This window comes from Taudactylus pleione, unplaced genomic scaffold, assembly GCF_031769625.1.
Source record: "Taudactylus pleione unplaced genomic scaffold, aTauple2 ptg000276l, whole genome shotgun sequence".
Taxonomy (NCBI): Eukaryota; Metazoa; Chordata; class Amphibia; order Anura; family Myobatrachidae; genus Taudactylus; species Taudactylus pleione.
This window is the reverse complement of record NW_028284678.1, coordinates 6,504,591-6,520,675: the sequence shown is the minus strand read 5'-3', so window position 1 is coordinate 6,520,675 and position 16,085 is coordinate 6,504,591. Positions and strand designations below refer to the sequence as shown.

At 46.8% G+C, this 16,085-nt stretch overlaps 1 long non-coding RNA gene across 1 annotated transcript; it reads left to right on the top strand.

Annotated features, from left to right (window-relative positions):
- The first annotated feature begins 9 nt into the window (after positions 1 to 9).
- LOC148513586 (uncharacterized) lies at positions 10 to 2,622 on the top strand. The gene is made up of 3 exons (XR_015880166.1): positions 10 to 88; positions 1,333 to 1,416; positions 2,564 to 2,622. It is a non-coding gene; the product is annotated as an uncharacterized LOC148513586 (long non-coding RNA).
- Positions 2,623 to 16,085: the final 13,463 nt, after the last annotated feature.

The window sequence follows — 16,085 nt, the reverse complement described above, 5'->3', positions numbered from 1 at the left end:
TGAGACCATTGTCCCTCAGCCAAGAAAACACCTGGCAGTACCTGAGGCCATTGTCCCTATGCCAAGAAGACACCTGGCAATACCTGAGGTAAGTGCTCTTAGTGTCATTGTGGTTATTAACCTTTTCCTTTTGTCCTAGTATGTATATACAGTATCTTTTTGTCATACAATGTGGTGCTTAGTACACTGACATTTACATCTTATATTACCCCACAAGTGTCACAATTTATACACAATATGATAAAGGAAAAATAGATTTCTTGTAATACAAATAATCTTGCAAAAATTTAGTCCATAATTGTAAATTAAATAAAAATAATTGGTAGTGGACAAGTCCATGGCCGCGATTCAATTCAAAGCGACGATGAATAGCCCCGGGAGGGAGTCACCATAGCTAATCAATTCAGCCTGATGTTTAGCCCGACTAAAGGATTTCTTCTCGCACCCTCCTGGGGGTGCGAGGATAAATCCGACAAAAGTGCACTGACAGCCTCGCGGCCGGCACTTTAGTCAGAGAATGGCAGTTCTCACGACTAAACACCCATGATAAGTCGTGAGAACCGCCATTTTCCGACTTAACAGTGCGCTGAATTGAATCGCAGCCAATAAGAAAAGCTAAATATATAAAACTAAGAAATGTGAACAAAAGCATGAAAAACCTCCAGATAAAACTAACAACACAAATATATTCCAATGATATATAATATATCTAGTCATCCGTTGTAGTATTATAGAATCAAATACTGAAATTCTATTAGAAATTCATCTGCCAATTAAAATATGTTAGAAATATCTACTACAGGCTGTATCAGTCATAAAAGCTACACCTAGGGGTGTATTTATAATGGGTGCAGGGTGTGCGGTGCACACATGCCCCTGGGTCGGGTGGGGGGGTCCACACCGCACACCCTACACCCATATATTTTAATTACTCACCCCTGCGAAGTCCCATGCCGGGCTGTCTCGCCGGAGAAAACACCTGAAAAATGGCCGCCGCGCCCATTTTTCCGGTGTTCTGCACATACGCACTAGGGAAATAACTTTGGTGCGACCTGCACATGTGCTATAGACTTTGGTCACACTCTCTAGTGCACAGAGTTTACAAGTGTTGCAGCGCTAAGCGCGTCCGCCGATGCAGAGGGAGGAGGGGGCCTGGACAGAAAGTGCACACGGGCCCCCTCCTCTGTAGAAACGCCCCTGCCTACATCTGTGTTATTACATGTCTGTGTGAGGGCACGTAGGTTACCCATCCATAATCTCCTGTCTCCCTGTGTACTCTGAGTGTGCCGGTGCCCAGTAGCTAACTCTCTGCTATCACCCTTCCTCCTGCAGGTGAAGGCGCACCATCTGAATCTGGCCCACAAGATCCCTAAAGGCGCCAGAGCAATCAATGTTCAGCTGAGACTCGTCCTCCAGGTATTCTTGTACAATGTAATTAAAATTTAAGGGGTCTGTTTATCATAGTTGTGGACTAACAATCTGCATCACAGCTTATCGCAGCAATACAAATTGTAGCTACCTCACAAGTTACCATGCTGGGACGTGTGTACATATGCTGGTCTTTATAGCTGTGCAATATTTAAAAAAAATAAAAAAGGCTACCTTGGGGTACGCTGTTATGGAGTGGTGTATATGGCATAGGACTGGAATGCACATTAGGCAAAGGAAGTGACTAACCTGGGAACAATAGAAACAAATAGAAGTTTATACTTACAAACTATGGAGCTGATTCAGAGCCGCTCACATGATGTGTATGCAGATTGCGTAGGCAGCGCTACCGCACAGCAATGTATTAGCACACCCAGTATTTCTTAGAGAGCGATCACATAGTGTCTGCTGACACCCACCAGCCTGTCTTTAGATGCCCACTTGTGCACGTCATGTCCAGGAGGTGTATGCAACCATCGGTACATTGGGTAACATCGGATGCTATCGCAGCGCTTGAGGTTGACCATACCCTTCCGCAAGCACTGCGAGCACTTCAGTGTAAAAACAAGCCAGGTGACGTGTACTATGATGCTGTCTTATAATTATGCACACCTCTAAAATGCCGTTGAGATGCTCAGACACACCTGCGCTTGCACCTCCACTCCCCCGTTATTAATGGCCAGCCCCTGTTACCACCTACAAACGGCTTCTCCTGTCACTCACTCTGCTGGGCTGTCTATGTGCAGCGAGCGAATGCATTGTGAACTTTCGCTAAGGTATGCACATGCGCACAATACATACACACTGCTTACCATCGCCAGCAGCGAGAGTATGCATCTTAGCGAGTGGTCTGAATGAGCTCCTATAATCCATTGACTAACTCAGAGGTTCCCTATTACGGTCCTCAAGGCTCCCCAACAGTTCATGCTTTAGAGATATCCATGGTTGAGCACAGGTGACTTAATTAGTACCTCAGTCAATTTGATTTAACCAACTGTGCTTAACCATGGATATCACTAAAACCTGAACTGTTCGGGAGCCTTGAGGATGGCGTTTGGGAACCTCTGGACTAACTGATGCCCAACATATACCAGACACAATAGTAACTGTATTATTTCTGTATTATTTTCCATAGGACCGTACTAAAAGGACAACAAGCTTAGTTCCAGGGACATTGTTCTTATGAGATGCACGTACGTACTTTGTGCTGATATCGCATGAACAACATGTAACAATGGGAATTATGGCAAAAAATTTCACATAATGAAAAATAGTGTCATTTATAGATAAGAATAGATTACTATGAAATATTTTTAGCTAGTTATAGTTAAATGTTCATCATATGCCATAATACAGGGTCTTAAGTAGGGTGTTGCGGCCGCTGCCTCTGCACAGAGTGCAACATGCCCTAGGGCGGAAACAGCTGCCTGATGCAATCTCTATATGCCACTGGGCGCCCACTGCTATGTATTATTAGCGGTGCACCTGGCTACATTACTATAGCTGCAGCCCTGCCTGTCACTCTCAGGTTACTCCGCCTCCTGACCTGTCTGCGGGGATGGGAGAGATGTCATGACGTCTCTCCTCAGCTCCCACAGTTCCAAGAGAAGCTGTTTGTTGGAAGTTGGAACATGGGCATGCAGGAGATGGTGGCAGCGGCAGGCAGCGTGACAGGTCCGGCGCCAGTATCCTACATAGAAGGGCCCAGTGTGAGTGTCACTTTGACACACTGGACTCCAGTGCACAGTCACAGCAGGTAAATAGGTTACACATATCAAAGTACCCTCATACTGACGGTTACACCATTTTACCTATAGTAAAGGCTAATATAAAAAATGTATAGTATGTATGCAGCAGTTTCAGGGACTCACTGGAACCACATATATTATACTATATTACTTTACACCATGGAGATATTTTTCATCTACACAACAGATTTCATGTCAGTAATCTAATGTAAGGACTCTATGTCAGCCTCTACTATTAGGAAATGGTGTCCTACAGAGAATAATATATTGTGTTCTTTCATCTATGGGTCTGATTCAGTACAGATCGCAATACTGAGTACACACGCAGTTCAACTGCAATAGCAAGCTAATCCACTACCATCACAATGCAAACTCAGCACCACATAAGGACGCCCACCCATAATACTCAGCAGAATAGTGAAACCATCGGTACAATCGAGTACCATCGTACCCATACACACACTTGCACAAACCCTGACCTTACCCAGAAATTGCTAACAGCCACGCACGCTATGAGGCCTCAGGCTGCATAAGGCTTCGCAGTGACTAATGTATGCACGCCCCTGACACCCCCCATCATCACCCACAAACAGCACTTTCTGTCAATCACTTTGCGATGATCCTCATAGCCTCTGTGATCGCAGTAGCCAGCTCACGCAGTGCGATGCGTACGCATGTACAGAACGCAACAATCAGCCAATTGCAGGTGTATTATCAACTGCGATCCAGGCTGGGGGGGGGCACCGATGCTCCTTCTCACACAGGGCACCACAATGTCTAGTTACAGCTCTGCCATAATATCTGGTTATGGATCCCATTCATATACTAATCTTTGCATCTCAGTAACTATCATAGAGCATATTGCATTTTACCTAAATGTCACTGTAATATATTTATTTTTCTGTATATTAATATAGAATAACTGATGAGTGTAAAATGAGGAGGACAATGTCCCAATGAAGTGAATCAGCCTCATTAAGTTGTATAATGTTCTCATGGAGTCATTTAGGTACTATGGTGTCTGTTTTCTCTTTTAGGGTTTTACGGCCCACGTGATGTCTATGCCAAGGAAGCATCTGGCAATGCCAAGGAAACATCTGGCAATACCGTAAGTGCTCTCAGTGTTATTGTGTCTACTTTCACTTTCCTTATGACCTAGCATTTATACAACCCATATACAATCCGGCACTCAGGATCCAGTGGTCAGAATCCCGACACCGGCATCTGGGCAGGGTTAGGATACTGACACCTGTCGATAAGTATCCTAACCCTACCCCTAACTCTCCCCCTAGTGCCTAATCCTTACCCTCTTCATGTTACCCCCTTGTGCCACTACTTAAATCTTTTCCCTTTTGAATGTAAGCTCTCACTAGCAGGGCCCTCCATCATTTTGGCGACTATACTAAAAAGAGTCCATTCTGGTCAGTACTATGCAAGACCCCTTCATTTAAAAATTCTCAGTCACATATATTTTGCTGATATTAATTTCTGCATAACTGTAACTATATTAGTATGTGCATTGCAATTACTGTATACTAAGCAGACCCCAATCTTGTGGCCTGTATAATAAGCAAATCCCAATCTGGTGTCCAGTATACTAATCAGACCCTAATCTGGTGGTCAGTATACTAAGCAGACCCCAGTCTGGTGGCCTTTATACTAAGCAGACCCCAATCTGGTGGCCATTATACTAAGCAGACCCCAATCTGGTGACCAATATACTAAGCAGACCCCAATCTAGTGGCCAGTATGCTAAGTAGACCCCAACCTGGTGGCCAGTATACTAAGCAGACCCCTATCTGGTGCCCATTATACTAAGCAGACCCCAATCTGGTGCCCATTATACTAAGCAGACCCCAATCTGGTGACCAGTATACTAAGCAGACCCCAATCTGGTGGCCTTTATACTAAGCAGACCCCAATCTGGTGGCCATTATACTAAGCAGACCCCAATCTGGTGACCAATATACTAAGCAGACCCCAATCTAGTGGCCAGTATGCTAAGTAGACCCCAACCTGGTGGCCAGTATACTAAGCAGACCCCTATCTGGTGCCCAATATACTAAGCAGACCCCAATCTGGTGCCCATTATACTAAGCAGACCCCAATCTGGTGACCAGTATACTAAGCAGACCCCAATCTGGTGGCCTTTATACTAAGCAGACCCCAATCTGGTGGCCATTATACTAAGCAGACCCCAATCTGGTGACCAATATACTAAGCAGACCCCAATCTAGTGGCCAGTATGCTAAGTAGACCCCAACCTGGTGGCCAGTATACTAAGCAGACCCCTATCTGGTGCCCATTATACTAAGCAGACCCCAATCTGGTGCCCATTATACTAAGCAGACCCCAATCTGGTGACCAGTATACTAAGCAGACCCCAATCTGGTGACCAGTATACTAAGCAGACCCCAATCTGGTGACCAGTATACTAAGCAGACCCCAATGTGTTGGCCAGTATACTAAGCAGACCCCAATGTGTTGGCCAGTATACTAAGCAGACCCCAATCTGGTGGCCAGTATACTAAGAAGACCCCAATCTGGTGACCAGTATACTAAGCAGACCCCAATCTGGTGACCAGTATACTAAGCAGACCCCCAATCTGGTGGCCAGTATACTAAGAAGACCCCAATCTGGTGACCAGTATACTAAGCAGACCCCAATCTGGTGACCAGTATACTAAGAAGACCCCCAATCTGGTGGCCAGTATACTAAGAAGACCCCAATCTGGTGGTCAGTATACTAAGAAGACCCCAATCTGGTGGCCAGTATACTAAGCAGACCCCAATCTGGTGGCCAGTATACTAAGCAGACCCCAATCTGGTGGCCAGTATACTAAGCAGACCCCAATCTGGTGGCTAGCATATAAATCAGATACTCAATTAGGTATGTGTTGTATAAAACAGTCCCATAATCTGATGACTCATGTATAGTAGATATCCAATTTAAATGTTTGTGCATTAAACAGGCTTCAAAGATGGGTTATTAATTTATCATCTACACTTTCTTCAGGTTCATCAGTGAGGGTGGGGTGGGACAATAAGACAAGAGGCTGGGTAGATATCCTTTCACCATGCATCTGTATATGCTATTGGTTATACCAACATTGTGCTGTATTTTTCCCATTCCTGTCAATGGACATTCCAGTGGCCCATTTGTTGTAATGGAGTTGTGTGCTACACATAGAAACTCTATTGAAATCAATAGGAAATGTGAATGAATAGACAGGAATGGAGCCTCATAGCATTGCTAATTAGTATTTTTTTTCCCCATGTCAGCAGAGATTCATTTAATCTGTACTGATGTTTGGTTATAACAAAGAATCCCCATGACTCCCCTCACAGCCTACCAATCACAACAGCTAGTGTAGGAGACCACATGTAATTGGCTGAGCAGTCAGCTCATAGTCATTCTGCAGAGAAAGTCTGTGAGCGGAACTATTTGTGTCTTCCATTGTTTTTTTATTATTTCTTGTGGATTACACATTAGGAAGAGTGCCAATACATTACAAGAAGAAAAATATAATGTGGCTACCAATTAAAAAGATTTTCCTGTAGATAAAAAGATTTTAAATGTATTTGCCTTAAAAATTAAGAAGATCCTATTAAATTACAAATGAAAAAGATTTACTTGTGGATTCCATATACTGTATAACACAATACCATTGGATTACATATTAAAAGGGATAAAAATGACTTTTTTTTACATGACTGACACTATGATTGCTTACACTTTGTCATTACATACTTTTCATTAGAATTCTTTGGGGAATTGTATTCTGGTTACAATTTCCCTATCATTGCTGTTATACTTCGAGTATTCGCACTATTGTTAAAATCAGAAATGTTTAATTCTTCCTATGAATTGATGATGTGAAACTTTTAATTTAATTCCCTTTAGATCAAGATTACAGCTCGTTGTAGCGCACGTTCTGTCATCCATCTGGAATGTGCCCATAGAAGGTGATGAAAAGATCCGCTTGGGCCGAGGCCGTCACCTTGTTGCGTTGTCCAATAACACCATCGGCCACTTATCAAATTAACATCTTACCAATTAAATAAACATCATTGGTGATTTTAGTGGTTTCATTTCATTACATTTCATAACTGAATTTTATTATATCCATATTTTATTGTATTCCTTTTGTAACATTATTCTTAGATCTCATAAGGTTTATGTTAGGGCAGTAGCAGTAGAAGTAGAGAGATGATAAGACCTTCACAACTTGAGTTCACCTTAAGCAAGCTGCCTTTCCCTTACAGCAAGACGTGCTTAAGCGGATGGTACGGTCTACATTTCCCACCCCACAAACATACTAATATATAGTAGGTTTTTGTAGGGACGTATTATAGGCAGGGCAGTCACCCAGGGCCCCCCGCACATGGCGGGCCCCCACACTGTACCAAGCATTGCCCTGAACCGGGCCACTCTGGACCGGTATACACTACCTTTTCGGCTCGTTTTGGCTTGTTACTTGAGTTGAGACTGACGAAGAAAGCTTTGTCTCCGCCTCTACATTGGGTCGCTCATCCGTGGCTGCCTATCAAAGCCCCACCCCCTCAATGGAACATTGCTGTGATTTGCGGGTGTATGGGTGGGGGCTGGGCTTAATGCCATGACATGCCCGCCTCCATGAGAAACCTGATGCTGGAACTGAAGCCTAAAACAAAAACAGGTAGTGTGACACTACTAGTGTCAGTGTGTGTGCTCATGCTCTCTCCCTCTGTCTCTCTCCCCCTCCCTCTCTCTCCCCCCCCTCTCTATCTTTTCCACTCTCTCTAATGCTTTCTCTCACTCTCCTTTCCTGTCTCTGAGGGTAATTTTATTGGTAGGGGCCCCCACAACTTAGTTGCCCTGGGGCCTGCCACAAACTGTAATCCAGCCCTGAGTTTTTGGACTGTGGGAGGGGAATGTAGTCAATATCCTGGAGCACACATTGCCGCTGCTCAGAATCCCGGCACCGGAACCCTGACAGCAGTCAGAATCAGGGTTAAGTTTGGGAGTTAGGGTTATGTACTTAGGGGAGAGTAAGGCATAGGCTGTGGGGGGGGGGTGGTAGAGTTAGGGTTAGGCTGTGGGGGTTACAGTTGGGGTTTAGCTGTGGGGGAAAGGTTTGGGGATAGGCTGCGGTGGGGGGGAGGGTTGGGGTTTGACTTTGGGAAAGTTATCTTAAGCTACAGGAAAGGTGAGTTAGGGTTAGGATACTTACCTGCATGCATCAGGATTTCCACTGTCAGGATTACAGCACCAGGATTCTGAATGTGTTGGCATTGCATGTGCTGGGATCGCGTACCCAACATGTAGGAGGAAACAAGGCACCTGGGGGAACCACACAAAGATGAGTAGGAAGATGTGGGAGAAAGTTGTAGCATTGATTTGGTAAATGGAACACAAGACACACACCATGCAGAATGTTCAACAGTACCGTTGGCATTACTTTTTTACTTATTAAAGTCATCCTGCCATGGCACTGCCCCCACACTGTTATAGTATGTCAGGTATCCCTTCTGTACTGGCCACAGTGATTGGGACACAGCAACAGCCGGAAGGAGGAGGTGGGATGCCATCGGCTGGACACCGCAGTAGCCGCGGCTTGCTTCCAGGAGCAGCGGCTACTGCTTCCATGGAGGTTAATGGCTGCTCTGCAGCCGTGCCGGAAGGGGGGTGCTGCTGTCTGTCAATCAGTGTTGATTGAGGGGAGTGCTACCGACTGTCAGTCACACTACGGTAATGGTCATTTACGCATGTGCAGTGTGATCAGAAATGTGCGAGGTTTACTGATAATCACTCAACTGGGAAAACATTAGCTTAGTGTACAACTCTAAATCAGGCCCTAAATACCCTGTGTCATGTGACATGTTATATGACATGAAATGCTCTCTCTGGTAGATGGCTGTCACTGATATATTTATATACTAGGATGAGTGGGTGTAGATTTTCTAAATCTGAGCCCCCCAATCTGAGCCGGGAACTGAGGGCCTGATTCAGACCCGCTCACAAGCGGGTCGATGGCCGGGCAGTGCGCACGTGCGAGCCCCGGAGCGAGTGAGAATCTCACTCGCTCCGGGGCTCGCTACAAATGGGGCGGCTGTAGATGTTGATCGACAACTCGCCCCATTTTGTAGGCGGGCCGAGGGGGGGGGTGGCTTGCCAAATGGAGGCATTCCTGAAAGAACACCTGCCATTTGGGGGTGGCCCCACTGACATCACGAGTGATGTCAGTGGTGAGCTTCTGGCTCACCACAAGGGTCTCGTCGCAAGTCGCGATTGTCGGGACCATTGCGACCATCACCTGGCCGCTCGCTAAAGCTGTGGGTGGTCACCCACAACTTAGCGAGCTGCCAGAAGGCCGGTCAAAAAAAGAAATAAACGCCCTACAGACCTGCGAGCTGCCTCCTGCAGCGAGCGGGTCTGAATCAGGGCTTAAGTCCGGCTCGGGTTTCTTGCCAGTCTCGGTTCCCGGAATGAGGCAAAACGTCATCATCCTGGTGTCGGATTCTCGCGAGACCCGAACTTTGCACATTTCGTGCCTCCCGCCCCACCATCTTCACTCCAGTCCTGGAGAGGTTAGTTAGAGGATGTGTCTCTCTAGTGTCTGTGGGAAAGTGGCGTGGCGTAGCGACCTGCTCTGCTGTATCATTCTGGGGGTACCTGCTCTGCTGTATCAGTCCAGTCCAGTGGTGCTGTGCTGCTGTGTCAATCTGGCGGTGACCTGCTCTGCTGTATCAGTCCAGTGGTGCTGTGCTGCTGTATCAGTCTGGGGGAAACCTGCTCTGCTGTATCAGTCCAGTGGTGCTGTGCTGCTGTATCAGTCTGGGGGAGACCTGCTCTGCTGTATCAGTCCAGCCCAGGTATGCTGTGCTGCTGTATCAGTCTGGGGTTGACCTGCTCTGCTGTATCAGTCCAGCCCAGGTATGCTGTGCTGCTGTATCAGTCTGGGGGTGACCTGCTCTGCTGTATCAGTCCAGTCCAGTGGTGCTGTGCTGCTGTATCAGTCTGGGGGTGACCTGCTCTGCTGTATCAGTCCAGTCCAGTGGTGCTGTCCGGTGCTGCATATTCAATCAAAATAATTTTTACAGGGGCTGCCCTGTGTGGTGTAGGGCTACGGTGCCCTGTGCTGTGTATTCACTCCAGTCTCCAAATAAAAAGGGGTGATTTAATTAATCCAAATAATTTTTACAGGGGTTATATAATTCATCCAAATAATTTTTACAGGGGCTGCCCTGTGTGATGTAGGGGTACGCTGCCCTGTGTATATTCACTCCAAATAAAAAGTGGCAATTTAATTCATCCAAATTATTTTTACAGGGACTGCCCTTAGTGGTGTGCTGTGTATTCCCTCTAGTCTCCAAAGAAAAAGGGGTGATTTAGTTGATCCAAATAATTTTTAAAGGGGTTATTCACTCCATAAAAATAATGCACTCCATAAAAATAATGGAGGACATAAATTTGGAGGATAAAATAGGAAAAGATCAAGAACCACTTCCACCTAGTGCTGAAGCTGCTGCCACTAGTCATGACATAGATGATAAAATGCCATCAACGTTGTCTGACAAGGAAATGTCATAGTAGAGCGCATGTAAAATCCAAAAAGCCAAAGTTCAGTCAAATGACCCCCAAAAAAATGCAAATCATCTAAGGAGAAATGTAAACTTGCCAATATGCCATTTACGACATGGAGTGGCATGGAACGGCTAAGGCCCTGATTCAGAACCGGACGCTCTTTGTGAGCGCTCGCTCTGAATCTGGGCGGCCTGATTTTTTTTCCAATCCGGCCTCCTGGCTGCCCGCTAAGCTGTGGGTGACCACCCACAGCTTCCACCCACAAATGGCAGGCATTCCTTCAGGAATGCCTCCATTTGTCCAGCCATCCCCTCTCCCCACCTACAAAACGGGGGGAGCTGACGATCAACATCGACAGCTGCTCCGTTTGTAGCGAGCCCGGGAGCGATTGAATTTCTCACTCGCTCTGGGGCTTGCGCACGCGTGTGCGCAATGCCCCATCATCGACCCACTTGCGAGCGCATAGCACTTGCGAGCGGGTCTGAATCAGTCCCTGAGTTCATGACTAGTGGTTCAGCTTCACATTACGATGGAAGCCCTCCTCCTCTCGCTAGAAAAGAGTTAAGCTGGCAAAAGCACAGCGAAGAACTGTGCGTTCTAAGAAGATATCACAAATCCCCAAGGAGAGTCCAAGTATGTTGGTGGTTGCGATGCCTGACCTTCCCAACACTGGACGGGAAGAGGTGGCTCCTTCCACCATTTGCATGCCCTCTGCAAGTGCTGGAAGGAGCACCCACAGTCCAATTGCTGATATTCAAATTGAAGATGTCACTGTTAAAGTACAACAGGATGAGGATACTGGTGTAGCTGGTGCTGAGGAGGAAGTTGACGAGGAGGATTCTGATGGTGATGTGGTTTGTTTAAATCAGCCACCGGGGGAGACCGTTGTTGTCCGTGGGATGAAAAAGCCCATCGTCATGCTGGGCAGAAGACCAAAAAATTCACCTATTCGGTCTGGAATTATTTCAATCCAAATCCGGACAACAACTGTCTTGACATATGTAGCTTATGTAAAGGTGTAATAAGTAGAGGTAGGGATGTTAACCACCTATGAACATCCTCCCTTATACGTCACCTGCAGCGCGTTCATAAAAAGTCACTGTCAAGTTCAGAAACTGTGGCTAAGACCGTAAGCAGTCCAGGGACACCTAAATCCCTTTGTCCTGTTGTATCCAAGCGACTGCAAACCACACCAGCAACTCCCTCCTCATCAATTTCCTCCTCAATAAAGATCAGAAGTAGTCCTGCAGGTCATGTCACTGGCATGACTGACTCCTCTCCTATCCGGGATTCCTCCGGAGGATCCTGCATTGCTATGCCTACTGCTGCTGCTGCTGCTGTTGCTGCTGGGAGTCGTTCATCATCCCAGAGAGGAAGTTGGAACACCACAACTTATTTTACTAAGCAATTGACCGTCCAACAGTCCTTTGCGAGGAGGATGAAGTACGACAGCAGTCATCCTGTTGCAAAGCGGGATAACTGAGGCCTACACAGCTATGTTGGTGTTAGACGTGCATCCGGTATCCACCATTAGTGCAGTGGGATTTAGACAATTGATGGAGGTAGTGTGTCCCCTGTACTAAATCCAGTCTAGATTCCACTTCACCAGATAGGCGATGCTGAGAATGTACAGAGACGTCAGAAAAAGTGTCCTCGGTGTCCTAAAAAATGCGGTCGTACCCAATGTCCACTTGACCACGGATATGTGGATAAGTGGAACAGGGCAGACTAAGGCCTATATGACTGTGACTGCCCACTGGGTAGATGTATCGCCTTACGCAGCAACAACAGCATCATCTCAGAAACGTCAGCTCATTCCAAGGCAGGTTACGCTGTGTATCACCGGTTTCAGTAAGAGGCACACCGCCGACAACCTCTTAGAGAAACTGAGGGAAATCATCGCCAATGGCTTACCCCACTTAGACTCTCCTAGGGATTTGTGATATCTGACAATGCCACCAATATTGTGCGGGCATTAAATCTGGGCAAATTCCAGCACGTCCCATGTTTTGTTAACACAATAAATTTGGTGGTGCAGAATTTTTAGAAAAACGACAGGGCCGTGCAGGAGACACTTTCGGGCCACTTTCGCCATTTTCGAAAAATTTCAGGCCACTTTCGCCATTCAGCATCTGCGTGTCAAAGGCTGGAGCGCCAGCAAACACTCTTGAACTTGCCCTGCCATCACCTGAAGCAAGAGGTTGTAACGCAGTGGAACTCAACCCTCTACATACTTCAGAGGATGGAGGAGCAGCAAAAGGCCATTCAAGCCTATACATCCACCTATGACATAGGCAAATGAGGGGTATGCACCTGACTCAAGTGCAGTGGAGAATGATTTCCGTGTTGTGCAAGGTTCTCCAGCCCTTCGAACTTGCCACACGTGAAGTCAGTTCAGACACTGCCAACTTGAGTCAGGTCATTCCCCTCATCAGGCTTTTGCAGAAACAGCTGGAGAAAGTGAAGGAGGAGCTAAGATGGAGCAATTCAGCTCGGTATGTGGGACTTGTGGATGAAGCCCTGTATTCGCTTTGCCAGGATTCGAGGGTGGTCAATCTGTTGAAATCAGACCACTACATTTTGGCCACCGTGCTCAATCCTAGGTTTAAAGGGGATTTAGTCAGGAAGCTGACGGTCTAAATACCGACCACCGGCTTCTTGACTGTCAAATCCCGGCAAGGTACTATTGATAGGCGTCGACAACCTGACGCCTGTCATTAGACCTACGCCGGGAGCCCAACACCCAGCATACCGAACGAAGGTAAGCCGGGCACCGGGCATGGACAGCCGTGGTGGGGAGGGTTAGGTTTTAGGGCTCCTGGGAGGACTTAGGGTTAGGCACCCCCCTGGTAGGGTTAGGCTTGGGGAAGGGGGGGTTAGGGTTAGGCAAACCCCGATGGAGGTTAGGAACACCCCCCGGGAGATTTAGGGTTAGGCTGTGGGGAAGGGGGGTTATGGTTAGGCACCCCGAAGGGAGGGTTAGGGGGGAAAATAGGGTTAGTTAAACTTACCTTATTAGCAAACAGGATTTTCACCTCTGCCGGGCTTCCGCTGTCGGGATTTGAACCGCCGGCCATGCGGTCAGTGGTATTACCTACTACACCCGTTTAAAGCCTATGTGGTGTCTCTCTTTCCAGTGGACACAAGCATACAGAAGTGCAAGGACCTGCTGGTGAAAACACTGTTGTGAAGCGGAAGGTGACACGACAACAGCTCCTTCTTCATTTTCTCCAGGAACTGGGGCTGCCAGGAAACAACTTAGATATCCTAACCAACCCGCTGGCGGTGGTGCAAGGCAGGCAGGACCGAGTTTGGACATTAATCCGGACTGAAGGATCTGCCAACAATTTCTGACATGTCTACTGTCACTGTATATGATGCTGTCACCATTGAAAGAATGGTGGAGGATTACATCCAAGTAGGCATGTCAGACAGTCCGCACCTGTACTGGCAGGAAAAGGAGGCAATTTGGAGGCCCCTGTACAAACTGGCTCTATTTTACCTAAGTTGACCCCCTCCTGTGTGTTCTCCGAAAGAGTGTTTAGTGCAGCAGGGAATCTTTTCAGCGAAAGGCGTAGGAGGAGGCTTCCACAAAATGTGGAGAAGATGATGTTCATCAAAATTAATTATCAATTCTTCCGGGAAGACCAGCCTCCAGAAAGTACAGAGTGACCTGTGGTGGTGGATTCCAGCGGGGACGAATTAATACTCTGTGAGGATGAGGATGTACACAACACTGAAGAGGGTGACGAATCGGTGGATGAGGATGAGGACGACATCTTGCCTCTGTAGAGCCAGTTTACACAGAGACAGATTAATTGCCAGCTTGTTTTGTGGGGGCCCAAACGAACCAATCATTTCAGCCACAGTCGTGTGGCAGACCCTGGCGCTGAAATGATTGCTTTGTTAAAGTGTGCGTGTCCTGTTTATACAACATAAGGGTGGGAGGGAGGGCCCAAGGACAATTCCATTTTGCACCTCTTTTTTTTCTTTGCCTTATGTACTCTTTTTGGCCTAGTTTTTCAAACTGCCATCCTGTCTGCCACTGCAGTGCCACTCCTAGATGGGCCACGTGTTTGTGCCACCCAGTTGTGTCGCCTAGCATAGTCATCCAGCTGCCTCGGTGCAACCTTTTGGCCTAAAAACAATATTGTGAGGTGTTCAGAATGGACTGGAAATGAGTGGAAATTAACATTATTGAGGTTAATAATAACATAGGAACAAAGAAAAAAACAGATTCTGAGATTTTATGCTTTTTTTCCCAAAAAATACAGATCCATAACCTGGAAGGGTGGTTTTGGCAAAACCAATCCAGATCCAAAACATGAATAAAGATTCAGAACCAAAACCAAAACACGAAAAGTGGCCGGTGCACACCCCTAAAATATATATATATATATACATATATATATTGTGACACAGTCAGATTAGGGGTCCCTCTCCTGGGTAGAGGTCTCCTTCCTTACACACACAGCAGCTGGGAAACAGTACGCCAGTCTGGATTCGAGTACAAGCTGGTCGGCGACAGTCTTTATTGTGCAAAACAGAAACAACAAAAAGAAACCATAAACATAAATCCTAGCCCTGGCTGGGCTCTAACTTTACAGGTGGTTCCCTCACTACCAGAACCTGGCAGGGCCTAATGCCCTCACCAGCAACAAAGGCACAGCACAATACTCACAGATAGGTTTTTCAAGTGTCTCTGAGCAAACTACCTGCCTGCTCTCCCAGGTGAGACACTCAGCCTTCAACCAACTAGGCTTATATTGGCCACTCTCAGGTGGAAACCCTAACAAGCTTGTTACCAGGCTGCAAGACCCAAAACCTGGAGTGGCCGTGGGTGGAGCCCTCCCTCTCCTCTCACCCACAACCCCCAGGTCCCAAACCGGCTTTTCAAAAAGCCGAGACTCAAGCCTGCTACACTGCAGACTTTCTCCTGGGGGTTTAAAACACATAAGACAGGAATCTGGGACAAATGTACCTGCCACAGACCACTTTACCAGTGATCCTATCACATATCCCCCCCCCCCTTTGTTTCGACCTATGGGGCGGAACAACTGAAGCCCCCAAACAATGAACGCGTGACAACACGTCTGCATTGGCCAGCTGGCTTCCTGGCCTGTGTTCCACTGAAAATTTAAAAGTTTGTAACGCCAAGAACCATCTCGTAATTCTCGCATTACTGTCCTTATTTTCGGACATCCACTTCAAAGGGGCATGGTCAGTGATCAATTTGAACTTTCTTCCAACCAAGTAGTACCTGAGAGCCTCTAATGCCCACTTTATGGCCAACGCCTCCTTCTCCACTGTGGCATAGTTTCTTTCATGTACATTCAACTTTC